A 14,873-nucleotide genomic window follows, 5' to 3' on the forward strand; every position below is an offset into this window, starting at 1 on the left:
TTCCACTAATGGATAGAAACTATAAAAACCTTTATGGACCTCATTAATCTTCTACAACAAGCTATAGGAAGACAGAGAGTAAAGAGATTGCCACCATCTTCTTTTTTCATTGATATAGAAATGCAGATTTTGACCACGTTTCTAACTGGTTTAAATGCAAATATCCTTCCTTTCTTCAGTTACTAGACTTCCTAATGTGATACGTAAAATCATAGAAAACTCTCAATTGCAAATTCAAAACTACTGTATATTTTTAACCTAGTTAAAAATAATTTTTTACTATTTCCTTGTACTCCAGTAACAATTTAAAAATATTTGTTTTTTTCTTTTCTTCCTCCTCCCATGTTCCTTTCTTAACTTTTACTTAATCTTTTTCCTTTCTCATATATACTATACTTTTTCTTATATACTATATCTTGATTATGGTAACCCCTCCCTCTACTCTTCCCTCTTTTTCCTCCCATTTTCTCCCATCTGGATCTACTTCTTTTCTATCTCTTATTAAACAAAAACAAACTAAGGAATAATAATAGAACATATTTTTTTAATTAATTAATTTATTTATTAAAGATTTCTGCCTCCTCCCCACTACCACCTCCCATTTCCCTCCCCCTCCCCAATCAAGTCCCCCTCCCTCGTCACCACAAAGAGCAATCAGGGTTCCCTGCCTTGTGGGAAGTCCAAGGACCACCCACCTCCATCCAGGTCTAGTAAGGTGAGCATCCAAACCGCCTAGGCTCCCAAAAAGCCAGTACGTGCAGTAGGATCAAAAACCCATTGCCATTGTTCTTGACTTCTCAGTAGTCCTCATTGTCCGCTATGTTCAGTGAGTCCGGTTTTATCCCATGCTTTTTCAGATCCAGGCCAACTGGCCTTGGTGAGTTCCCGATAGAACATCCCCAATGTCTCAGTGTGTGGGTGCACACCTCGCGGTCCTGAGTTTCTTGCTCATGCTCTGTCTCCTTCTGCTCCTGATTTGGACCTTGAGATTTCAGTCCGGTGCTCCAATGTGGGTCTCTGTCTCCTTTCATCGCCTGATGAAATTTAATATGCAGGAGGATGCCTATATGTTTTTCTTTGGGTTCACCTTCTTATTTAGCTACTCTAGGATCACGAATTCTAGGCTCAATGTCCTTTATTTATGGCTAGAAACCAAATATGAGTGAGTACATCCCATGTTCCTCTTTTTGGGTCTGGCTTACCTCACTCAGGATAGTGTTTTCTATTTCCATCCATTTGCATGCAAAATTCAAGAAGTCATTGTTTTTTACTGCTAAGTAGTACTCTAATATGTATGTATATATTGCATACTTTTTTCATCCATTCTTCCATTGAAGGGCATCTAGGTTGTTTCCAGGTTCTGGCTATTACAAACAATGCTGCTATGAACATATTTGAGCGTATACTTTTGTAGTATTATTGGGCATCTCTTGGGTATATTCCCAAGAGTGGTATTGCTGGGTCCAGAGGTAGGTTGATCCCGAATTTCCTGAGAAACTGCCATATTGATTTCCAAAGTGGTTGCCCAAGTTTGCATTCCCACCAGCAATGGATGAGTGTACCCCTTTCTTCACAACCTCTCCAGCAAAGGCTATCATTGGTGTTTTTGATTTTAGCCATTCTGACAGATGTAAGATGGTATCTCAAAGTTGTCTTGATTTGCATTTCCCTGATCGCTAAGGAAGTTGAGCATGACCTTAAGTGACTTTTGGCCATTTGAACTTCTTCTGTTGAGAATTCTCTGTTCATCTCAGTGCCCCATTTTATAATTGGGTTGATCAGCCTTTTACGGTCTAGTTTCTTGAGTTCTTTATATATTTTGGAGATCAGACCTTTGTCAGTTGCAGGGTTGGTGAAGATCTTCTCCCAGTCAGTGGGTTCCCTTTCTATTGCTCCACCACCTCTTCTTACTTATCTAATTTCTGTAGTTACTTCAGAAAATGTGGTTTCTTCTGAATATTTGGAGCTGGAAAACTTAGATGAGAGAAAGTACTTGTAACATCTGTTTATATATGTTTGGATTACCTCATCTAACATGATTTCTTCTAGTTTGCTACATCTTCCTGCAAAGTTCATGATTTCATTTTCTTTAACAGCAGGGTAGTATTACACAGGGTATATCTACCACATTTTCATGATTACTTCTCAGCTGAAGAATATTTGGGTTGTTTCTATTTCCTAGCTATTGTGATTAAAGCAGCAATGCAAATGGCTGAACACACATCTGTGGAGTAGAATAAAGACTTTGAGACATATGCCAAAAAGTAGTATAGCTGTATTATATGGTGGATTTACTTTTAGCTTTTTGAGAAATCTTCACACCAGTGTCCAGAGTGGCTTCACCAGTTTGCAATTCCACCAAGTGTTGATTAGGATTCCTCTTTCCCTACAGCATCTCCATAATTTGTAGTTTATTGTTTTGTTGACCTTTGCCATTCTGCCATGGATAAGATAAAATATCAAAGTTATTTTCATTTACATTTCCCTAATTTCAAGTGATAACACTTTTGAGGTTTTTTTTATTCATTTTTGACACAATTTTATTTTTTCAATTTTTTATTTATTACATATATTAATTCTCTGTCGGGTGTATAACTGGCAAAGATTTTTTTTCTGTTTCTGTGCTCTTCTCTTCAGATTTATTTTTTAAGCTGTACAGAAGCTTTTAAATTTTATGAAGTTTTGCTTGTCAATTTTTTATCTTATTTCTTGGACAAATGGAGTCCTATTCAGAAAATTCTTCCTTATAACTTTAGAAAACCTTTTCCTGCACCAATATCATGCATGGTACTACTTGTGCTTTTGCAAAGGGAGTTCAGTGTCTATAGTTCCAAGTTTAAGTCTTTGATCCAATAGGAGATAGTTTTATGCAAAGTGATATTTACAGTTCTAATTTCATTCTTTTACATTTGGACATCTGGTTTTCCCAGCACCATTTTCTGAAGATGCTTTCTTTTCTTCAGCTTAATCTGTTGGCATCTTCGTCGAATATTAAATGTCTGTGTTATATGAGGATTATAATTTCTTACAATTCCCAGAAGCAAAACCTTGGCAGGAACTATCTTTTTTTTTACTTTAGCACTAGAGCATTGTTTTCCCTTAACAAGCAGATTTTGACTTAGTAGTCACCTTCAATCACTAATTTTTCAGAAACAGTTGGAGAAAAATTCCACAAAACGTTGACAAATTAGTCAGTAAATTAACATTGACTCAGAACCCTCAAATTCAAAAGCAACCTGCAGTGTGCAGCATTGGAGTTGGTACAATGAATTAAAATTATGAGAAATCCCGGAGTGGCATACATGTATCTCATCTAAAGCATGACTGACAATCTACATCCTCAGAGCAAGAAAAGAAATCTGACTTGGACTAAGTCAGGCTCAGGAGAAAACACACACACACACACAAACATGCACACACACACACACACACACACACACACCTTCAACCTTCAGTATCAAGGGGAGAGGTTTTCTGTTTCTCTTGATTATTAATGGAAAGTGCAAAATGAATCAAGCTACATCATTTCTCCAAATTTATTGTTCCAGTAAAATTGAAAGTTGAACTCTTTGGAATTCATGAGTTGATTAATTCTCCAGCTGTGACAAGTTACAATATTATTTACCTTGAATTCTAAACTTGTAAATCTGTTCCTTTTGTATAAGGAGGGAAGTCTTTTTTTTTTTTTTTTACTTATTTATTTATTTTTATTCTTTTTTAATTAAAATTTCCACCTGCTCCCCATTTCCCATTTCCCTCCCCTCCTCCCAAATATTGCCCTCCCCCCACTTCCCTCCCCCTATCCCCACTCCTCTTCTCCTCCCCCCACTCCATTCCCCCTCCCTCTCGATACTGAAGAGCAGTCCAAATTCCCTGCCCTGCGGGAAGACCAAGGTCCTTCTATCTACGTCCAGAAAGGTGAGCGTCCAAACAGGCTAAGCTCCCACAAAGCCAGTTCATGTATTAGGATCGAAACCTAGTGCCATTGTCCTTGGCTTCTCATCAGTCTTCATTGACCGCCATGCTCAGAGAGTCCGGAATCAACCCATGCTTATTCAGTCCCAGACCAGCTGGCCTTGGTGGGCTCCCAATAAATCAGTTCCACTGTCACATTGGGTGGGTGCATCCCTCGTGGTCCTGATTTTTTGCTCATGATCTCCCTCCTTCTGCTCCTCATTTGGACCTTAAGAGCTCAGACCGTTGCTCCAAATTGAGACTCTGTCTCTACCTCGATCCATCGCCAGATGAAGGTTCTAAGGTGATATGCAAGATATTCATCAGTATAGGATAGGGTCATTTCAGGTTCCCTCTCCTTAGTTGCCCAAGGTACCAGCTGGGGACATATTCCTGGACACCTGAGAACCCCTCAAGAGTCAAGTCTCTTGCCAACCCTAAGATGGCTCCCTTAGATAGGATATATACTTCGCTGCTCCCGTATCCATCCTTCCTATATCCCAACCATCCCAATCCTCCGAGCTCCTCCCATCCTCCCCTTCTCATATTTCTCATCCCATTTCCCCTTTGCCCCATGCCACCTCACCCGCAAGTTCCCAGTTTTTGCCCTGGAATCTTGTCTACTTCCCCCTCTCCATGCGGATGACTATATGATTTTCTTTGGGTTCACTTTCTTATTTAGCTTCTATAGGATCACACATTATATGCTTAATGTCTTTTATTTTATGGCTAGAAACCGATTATGAGTGAGTACATCCCATGTTCCTCTTTTTGAGTCTGGGATACCTCACTCAGGATAGTGTTTTCTATTTCCATCCATTTGCACGCAAAATTCGAGAAGTCATTGTTTTTTACTGCTGAGTAGTACTCTAATATGTATATATTCCACACTTTCTTCATCCATTCCTCCATTGAAGGGCATCTAGGTTGTTTCCAGGTTTTGGCTATTACAAACAATGCTGCTATGAACATAGTTGAACAGATACTTTTGTCATTTGATGTAGCATCTCTTGGGTATATTCCCAATAGTGGTATTACTGGATCTTGGGGTAGGTTGATCCCAAATTTCCTGAGAAATCGCCACACTGATTTCCAAAGTGGTTGCACAAGTTTGCATTCCCACCAGCAATGAATGAGTGTGCCTCTTTCTCCACAACCTCTCCAGCAAAGGCTATCATTGGTGTTCTTGATTTTAGCCATTCTGACAGGTGTAAGATGGTATCTCAAAGTTGTTTTAATTTGCATTTCCCTTATCGCTAAGGAGGTTGAGCATGACCTTAGGTGTCTTTTGGCCATTTGAATTTCTTCTGTTGAGAATTCTCTGTTCAGATCATTGCCCCATTTTTTTTATTGGGTTCATTAGCATTTTAAAGTTTAGTTTCTTGAGTTCTTTATATATTTTGGTGATCAGACCTTTGTCTGTTGCAGGGTTGGTGAAGATCTTCTCCCAGTCAGTGGGTTGCCTTTTTGTCTTAGTGACAGTGTCCTTTGCTTTACAGAAGCTACTCAGTTTCAGGAGGTCCCATTTATTCAATGTTGCCCTTAATGGGAGGGAAGTCTTAAGTAATCAACACCCAAGCATCAGGCAATTGCAGCATCTGTGGTATGGTGGTATGGGACTGCAACATGCTTGAAAGAGAAGAAGCCTGCACACTCTTCTGAGCTTCATACTTATGACATAGAAATGAAGACTGAAAAAAGAATATGCTCATGTGCTACAATTTCATGAATGATTTAAGCTGTTGGTTTTGAGAAAATTACTGATGTTAATTTCAAAATAAGAGAAGCTATGAAAGGTAAGTTCTTCTGAGCATTCTTTTCTACTCTTAGAGAGGAATACTTGAGGGAAGTAAGGTTCCTGGAATTCCACAGCATTGATGAGGAAAAATTATTCTTTAGCTTTCTTTCCTCAGGCAAATGATTGTTCACTGATGGTTGAGAGGATAAATGAGAAACTCCACTTGAAGAAAAAATGATACTGTCCTTTCCAAAGTCATCCTGACTTTGCTCCGGTGCATACACTCTCATGTCATCCTCGTTCACTGTTTGGTGCTGTTTTCTATTATTATATTTTTATTTAATATTTATCAAAATAAATTGCTACATGAGTAATAGGATTGTATAATAGGTCTACTAATGTATTCTCCTTTTTCTATCATTGTACTTGAGAGAGTTCATGGACAATCCAAAATAGAAATTAAAATATTTTTTTGATTTTTTTCACAAAGACACTTTTAGGTTGCATAGAGAGAACAAGTTATCAGAATTTCAATTACAGTGATGCTTTCACATAATAAGTGTGAGCTGTGGATCCTAAGAACTGTATTCTGTCTTGACATTAAGAAAAACAGTGCCAGAACAGCTGTATATATGGTGAGTGATGGACAGAATAAAAATGAAGCTTTCCAAGTAATAGTAGTAGTAAACCTTGAGTATGTAATAGTACATAATAGTAATACTACTTGCGTAACTTGGGTATGTGAAACTATGTGTATGAGGACATGTTCTACACAATGCTTCAAACAATCTGAATGCAGATACTCTGCTATACCAGTCTTCCATCTGCCTCTGACTTTTGCCAGGAAACTAGTGTGTTGTTTATAATTATGGAAGAAATGTACCTTGTAGAAGCATTTATATATTAATTTATAAGGCAGTGTTAGGCAAGAATTAAATGAGCTATGAACAGTAGTATTCAGTTCATCTGTTTGTAAGCAACAGGGCTTGATTTGTTATACGATATGTGCTATGAACCCAAGGTCGATTGGCTCTCGTGAAAACATTGAAGGATTTATGTTCACACATAAAAGTCCATGAATCTTTGTTGCTAGCTAGCAGTAGAATATGACACTCTGGAGAAAGGGAGGAGTTTCTCAGAACCATGCAGTTCAAAATCAAACAAATATTTTCTATTTTTGCTTTTATTAATATTATTTTGATTATGTTTTTTATCTAATTTCATATATTTGTTGCACAGTCCAATAAATAAAATTTAACAGTTATTCATTCAATTCTGAACAAAAAACATCAACTAAAATGGTAACAGTAATACCTGTGAATGTCAGTTATAGGAATCACAAATTTTGCATATTATACTATTGACATTTTCAACCATAATTTGTTTAGTCACTGTTCTATTGGTATGAAGTGACACCATGACCAAGACAAGTTGTTTAAAAGAAACATTTGATTAGTGGGGTACTTAGAATTTATGCAGGTTAGTCCATTATCAAGTCCATTATTATTATCAAGGCTGGGAGCACAGCAGCATTCAGGCTGGCATGGTGTTGAAGAAATAGTACCTCTTGTTCAGCAGGCAAAGAGGGAGACTCCAGGCCTGGCATGGGCATTTTAATCCTCAAAATCTACCTCAATGACACATTTCCTACAAGGCCAACCAACCCTACTCCACAAGGTTACACCTTCTAATCATTTCCACTCTTCGTTGACTAAATACTGAAATACAAGAGCCAATGTTGACTATTCTTATTCAAACAACCATATAAGTTATGCTTATTAATATGTAAAATGAACCATATTTACTGCAATATACTTCTAGAATTAAATATTTTAGGCACTATTACATTAAACATTTTGAGAAATATGTTTCTTTTTTTAAGTTAGCAAAACATTGCTTTTATTAACATATTTCTCAGTTAACACATATATTAATGGGCTCCATTGTTATGTTTCCTAATGAGTATGCAAAGTGCTTTGACGGTGCCTGTCTGCCATTCTTTCACCCTTACCTCTCTCTGTACCCTTCCTCACACCTATTAATCAATATTGTGCTTTTGGGTTGATTTTTTTTCCTCTTCATTTCTATATGTCACAAACAATTTGCTATTTTTTTGCTTTTCTGTGTCTTATTTCTTTTGCCTAACATGGTGTCTTCCAGATGTATGTATGTTGTTGCATATAGGAGGAATTCATTTTTCCTTCTGACTGAATAGTATTCCACCATATATAAATTCTTTTGTATTTGTTTATTATATGGTTGGAACCTTAAATATACCCAACAGGCACATGTGTTTGAGCCTTTGGTCCCCAGTTTGAGTCACAATTTTGAGAGTTTAAAGAATACTTGCAACTGTGGACTAATTACATAAAGTAGGTTGCTATGGGAATATTTCTTTCTCATTCATCAAGACAGGGTTTGCTGTAGATAGCTTTGTTTTGTTTCTTAGTTCTCTATTCTATTTTGTTTTTCTTACACCAGCATCAAGATACTTTGGTTATCATGGCAATGTTGTAAGTCTTTAAATCAGAAATGATAATGCATCTCCTCATAGAAGACTGTGCTTCAAAATAATTAAGTTAAAGTTAACTTTATGTACTTTCATGTGCTTATTTAAAAGTTAAAAAAATGCCCAAAAGGCTTTGCAAGTTTATTAAGGTGACTATTGACATGAGATGTAGTTAGTGATATGTAGTTGAATTAAAAAACCAACATTTTGGGAATTTGAGGACATTTCAACACTAAATACTTGGGTAAATAGCAGGAAGTTGGGAATGACTTAGGAAGGGTTTGGTAAGTTTTTGGTTTTTGTTTGTTTGCTCTTTCCTTTAGATTAAAGTAGGTCATGCTAGAATGATCCAAGGAATATAGAGCATGCTCAGGACTAACATAGGAATGCTAATGTTTAAACTTCCACAAGGCTTTGGTACTATGCTATGGTGTTATGAACTTGATGGAAGGGAATAATAGATTCCCAGGATATATTCAGGCAAGGGATGGAAATCAAAGTGCTTTTGGGGGGCATTCTGGGATGGTCAGTTTGCCCATTTCAATGTCTTGATTAACTATTCCTGAATGAATTGAAACTTGTTCATCTGAAATGCCTCCAGCACATGAAATTTGATCAACATTTTTATTGGGCCTTGTTTATTATTCTAATCATATCATATTAAATACTGATCTGGCCTGACAACAACTTATGGCAGTTTTGAGTGAAAGAAGGATTTGGAAACTCAGGATATTTGGACTTTTATACAGCTAATTCCCTCCTGAGAGAAGAAGAATCAGTTCTTAAGAAGGACAAGCTACACATAGGTTGTCCAAACCTTGGTTTTGGACACAGTATATTGGAGCAATGCATTCAGTTAAATACACACACACACACACACACACACACACACACACACACACACATATTCACTGATGTCCAAAAAGCCATAAATTTGGGAGAGAGAGGGACTAGGGGAGAGTTGTAGTGGAGAAGAGAGAATGGCAGAATGGCATATGGTCAGCCAGCTGTGGTGGTGCAAGCCTTTCATCCCAACAGTTGGGAGGCAGAGACAAAAGAATCTCTGCGAGTTCAAAGCCAACCTGATTTACAGAGCAATTTCCAGGAAGCAAGGGTTACACAGAGACACCATGTCTCAAAAATTAAACAAACAAACAAAAAAAAAACAGATGGCTCATGGACACACACACATGAAAGTGTCTCAATATAAACAACGAACGCATAACCCTCTGTTAACAGAGTCAAGATCACAACTCTTTAGTTGGCTGTAGCTGTGTGTTTTAAAGAAAACAAACAAACAAACAAACAAAAAACAGGGTGGAGAAACAATTCTAATTACTGCAACTTTCCTGATAAACAACGCTAATTTAGGTTATTCAAAGTTCCAGGGTATGGAAGGTGGGACCCTGGGAACTTTGCAGCAAACTGTGTTTGAGTTTTCACAAAAGCATTCAGGCCTGTTCACTCAATCATACCACCTTAGGCACAATTTAAGGCAATCCTTGGCTGGAAGGTAATACCATAAACAAGACAAAAAGAGAGACACAGCACTCATAGCTGATGATTGTGTACCACAATGTGACTGACTTTAAGAACAAGAGTTGTTAGTACAATTGTCTTCATCATCATTGGAGCAGTGATAGAAGAGACCTTCCACATGACACACCCAAGTTGCACAGTGCTCACATTCTGGGTTGAGCAGTGCTTATCACACATCTAGTCCCTTGGCCAGGCATCCTTAGTTAGGTGCATTCCTTACATGTGCACTTGCCACAGTCCTCACACCTGTAGGCCTGTTGATCCAAATCTCTCTTGGTCATTGGCTTAATCTCACCAGGCTTAAACTCAGATTGAGGCTGTACCCATATTATTCTGCCAGCATCAGGGATGAAGCAGAAAAGACAACCCTAATAGTGTCTGTCCAGAGGAGTTGCTGCTGTTCCTTGTACTTGTGGTGCTCCCAGACCCTTAGCAGATAGAGCACATGAACTTGGACAGAGGTCCATCTTTTGTTCAATATTTTTTAGTTACAAATTGTGTTTCAAACATCCAAAACCAACAAAAGACAAAAGCCTTCAGTTATAGGTAGTATATTATTTATCCCTTTCTACTTTTCAAAAGCACTCAGAAATGTTCATCTATTTAAAAGACTCAATGCTATCAATTACAACACATCTTTAAGAACCCCTTATATCTTTATTGATGTTTCTGTATATCTGTATACTAGTGTGTGTGCCTATTATTGTTCACATGCAAGTATGTATATGCAAGTGAGTGGACTTGCATATGTCCATTCATGGATATAAAGGCCAACAGACTACTACTATTGGCATTAAAAAAAAATCCTTCTATTGCCTTTAACATTAGGTCTCACATTAATCTGGAATTACCAATTAAGTCATAGTGATTGGCCAGCCTTCCCCAGGATCCTTTTATTTCTGTGTCTTTGAGCCCTGGAATTACAAACACAACACTAGGCTCCACATTTTTACAGGGATTATGGAGATCGAATTCAGGTCCTTATGTTGGTAAGGCAGTACTTACTTATTGAGCCATATCCCCATTTATTTAAGTATATCTTAATGTTTTGATTTTCTGAAGACATATTGGCTACATTTGCAAGCTTGATTTTTCTTCCTACTATAAATTCCATATATAAATATCTGTTTATGCTAGTTTGGAATTCATATATAAATATAATAAGTAGATAAAAATAAGATAAAAAATAATAAATATAATTTAAATAAATATATTTGCATATACTCTATGAACAAGTGTATTATTATTGGTCAACAAATTTTAGTTACATGTAATTTTAGAAACTTTTTGTTAAAGAAACATATATTAGTGGTATAGAGAACCACTATCCCAGGTATTTATTTAGCACGATTTATTACAAACCTTCTGTAAAACAACTGTCTAATTCTGTATGTGTATACCAAGCATTGTAACATAGAATTTTCTCAGCAGAAAGTGATTATATTGCTTTGAATGAGAATGGACCCCATAGGTTAAAATATCTAATTGTTTAGTCATGAGGAAGTAAAATGTTTTGCATAGGATTGGGGGTATTCCCTTGATGGAGGAGGTGTGTCACTGGTGTTTAGTTTTTTAGGTTTAAAAAGTCCATACCAGGCCCAGTATTGCTGTCTATGCCTGCTGGATTTAAAACTCTCAGCTACTATTCTTGCACCTGTCTGTCTGCTTCCTGTCATGATGACCATGACTAATCTGAAATTGTAAGCAAGTCCCCCAGTTAAAGGCTTCCATGTGTAAGTAAGTGGCCTCCATCATGTTTTGTTTTTACAACAACAGATCAGTGACTATGACAGTGATTAACAATGGTGAGGCAAAAAAAAAAAGCTTTAATAATTTTACTTTAACTTTTCTCTCTTGAAATAACTTTCTGATAATGAATTATTTTCATATAAATATGCTTTAATTTTGTTTTTACATTCACATACATCAAGGTATATTTATGGAGGTAGAGTACAGTGTTTGAAGATCAGTTCTCTCCTATTACATGGGTACTGGGGTTTGAACTCAGGTTTTTAGGGTTGTCATCAAGCGCCTTTGTCATCTGAGCCATTTTGCTAGCACAGTAATTATTTTCATAACTTCTTGTTTTCTCATTTAACACATTTTAGTGACTATAAACATGTATCTCAATGTCTTTGTTACATGGCACTTATAGTTACATGAACATGCTCTGGTTTCCAAGTCCCACTATGAACTTTTCAGTATAGACACAAATATGATAATTAGTGTTTCCATGCCTGTTCAAGCATCTTGGTTATACTGGGCTTGCCCATTATCTTTTTTGACCATAATTAGATTCTACTTATGCAATCTAGACATCATTACCACAAAGAGTAAGCAAACCTAACTTAAAACTCTTTGGGAATCATATTATTGCATAGTGGTGATATTATTTACAATGAGGTCTGGAAAAATAGCATCTTAATGATTCTTATCTAAATATTCCTAATTTGAGATATTAAGTCACTCATAAGTTGGCATTTTCTGTAAGTGCTCAGTTTATTAAAACCAGAAAGAGACTGACAAACACAGACCTTAGGATTTGTTTGCAGCATAGAATTAAATGTCAGCTCATCTATGTATATGAGTTGACAAGCTTTCTTGTAAGATTGGATCTTATTCTTACCAAAAAAACTCTTTTCTGTAGTATAGCTTTTACAGTCCCAGAAAATACTATGGAAACTTCTAATGACAGGAAGTAATCAATTGTACACTAGCCAGCATGAATTTTGCTGTTTCTAATACCAGGGCTTCTGACTCTTTATAGACTTTAAGACCAACTAGACAGGTGCTGGTCACTGCCAAGATAAGAGTGCCACTATTGTACCTTAAAAGGTGTCTTGCTATGGCGACCTCTGTTATGGCTCATAACTTCACAGATAGGTAGTAGGCATAGGTCTCAGAGGAGAGCCTATTACTGTCAATTTACTAAACCAGCACAATTTTCTTCATTCGTTCTAAAACTTATTCTTATACCACAGATAAGTATAGTTCTCATTCCTTATCAAGGAAAATTTTCTTTGCAGCAAACAAATACCACTGCAGAAACCACAACTACTCATAATGTAAACCATTAGGAGCCCAGACTCAGGGTACATTGCAGGAGGGGTAGGGCATTACAGGAGCTAGAGGACCAGGAAGTATGATGTGAAAATGTTTCCTAAAAATGTCAGGGAAGCTACATCTATGATACCTCAATAATATGACTGCCTAAACAAGACATAAACAATGATAATGCCAATAGACATGCCAACACACTAATGTGGAAAGGGAAAATCTCATCGTTTTCCACTCTCAGAAAAAGAGGTACAGGCAACCAATGACAACTGAAAGAGGGGAATTTAGTGTCTCCCTTGGATGAGCCACTAAATGGGTATCCAATGTAAAGTGGTAAACTTTAAAGTTATGGTCACAGAAGTACTATTAAATGGCCTTAGCAAGTTGTAGTTATACATGGAAATAATGGTAAACAACAACCAAAACAGACATCATTTTGAAAGGCAGAGGTAGGAGGCATCTCAGCTTCATCTCTAGTCTTGCAATAGGGTTATTTCTACCTAAACAGTATTTTGCAGTTAGTGGTAACATGTGAATTGAGAAAGTAGGTACTGTGTACTCTGTAGAAGTGTCTCACCCCTCCCCACTTGAGTTATCTTTGCATTGTCCCGAATAGTAAGAGAAGAAACTGTACCTGACGACAATGGTTCTAAACAGCGGGGCCTATGCAGGTCCCCTTAGATGGCATAAAATTCTTGTACTTCTAGAAGTTGATGAAAAGTCAAAGGACTAGAAAAAGGGATGGAGAGATTCATATAAGCAAGAGAGGTTAAAACTTACCAGGATTTAGGCATGTGGTTATCCTTGATTTTATTAACAGACTTTACAGGCTAAAGACATAGCAAGATAAATGTTTTATACAAAGAGTTAATTACATGCCTTTAGAACATCTGGGAAAAAGGAGATGAAGTGTGTAGCAGAGAAATCTCAAAGTGTAATCAGGAGTTTTAAAAATTTTTCAGAAGCTATCGTCTTAGTATCTAACTAACTAATTGTAAGATATCCAGAAGACTGAACCACTTTGCTTTTAATTACTCAATATGGATAGCAATTGTTGGGATCGCAAATGACCTCTAATTCTCCATTAGTAAAATCTTGTAAAGTGTCACTCTTTAGAAGAATATGAACAAAATGAAATAAATAATCAGAAAAAAAATGTGATTTCTAGGGGTTCATTTCTAGATGCAAGATGCAAAGCCATTATTTACAGGACTGAGCTCCAAGCACCAGATCTCCTTCTCTTTCCTGAGATGAAAGTGCGAAGCTTTTGTGCTCTCTCCTTGTCCCTTAGGCCAGCCTTGAGCATCTGTACTAAGTAAAAATATCTTTATTCGCATGAGATTTTAAAACCTCTGCCCTAGTACTATCACATACTTATAGTTTCAAATGTATAAATGAACATAAAATAAAATCTGCAAGCAAAAGTACTAACTGCTCATGCTCATACACATATGCTTTGCTATTTATTAATAATTGTCAAATTTATCAAAATAATAACTTTAGTTGAGCACAATTTCAGTTATGTGCAAGAAAATTAAATAAAGTTTTTGACAGATTTCATCATGACAATTTTATAAGTGATTATTCTAGTCTAAAAATAGTGATTTTTAAAATGTAAATTAGCAATTAAGAATAATCCTTGATGTATTTTAAAGATTTTAAGTCAACATTTTTAACAAACATTTTTAATTTAAAAAATTTCATCACAATGTTATTATGTATTGTAGTCAGAAAAAATTTGATTTGCTATGTATTTTCTTTTATATTATGAATTTTAGAGAGGATATAATGTGTAAGACCTGGAGTCAGGGTTCATTATTTAAAAATCTGTTTCTGTTCAGAAATATGTAAACATCTAATAATTTTAGTTAATTCAGGAAAAGCAGGCAACAATCAGTTAAATCTTTCATATTCAAGTTACTTCAGATCAAGCTAGATTTGGCCTGAAAGAACTATGTCTCCAAGGAAACTTAACCTTATTCTCATTCTAAGTCTAAAAATAATTTCAGAGAGTTGCTTTTTCTTACTCTCAGAGGTTTCTCATGACTTTATAGCCACTGGAGAAAAATTTAGCAA

At 36.4% G+C, this 14,873-nt stretch overlaps 1 pseudogene; it reads right to left on the reverse strand.

Annotated features, from left to right (window-relative positions):
- Window positions 1-9,573: 9,573 nt before the first annotated feature.
- On the reverse strand, window positions 9,574-11,790 carry LOC130879980 (protein sprouty homolog 2-like; annotated as a pseudogene).
- Between the last annotated feature and the right edge of the window lie 3,083 nt (window positions 11,791-14,873).

Source organism: Chionomys nivalis, chromosome 1, assembly GCF_950005125.1.
Source record: "Chionomys nivalis chromosome 1, mChiNiv1.1, whole genome shotgun sequence".
NCBI classification, from domain to species: domain Eukaryota; kingdom Metazoa; phylum Chordata; class Mammalia; order Rodentia; family Cricetidae; genus Chionomys; species Chionomys nivalis.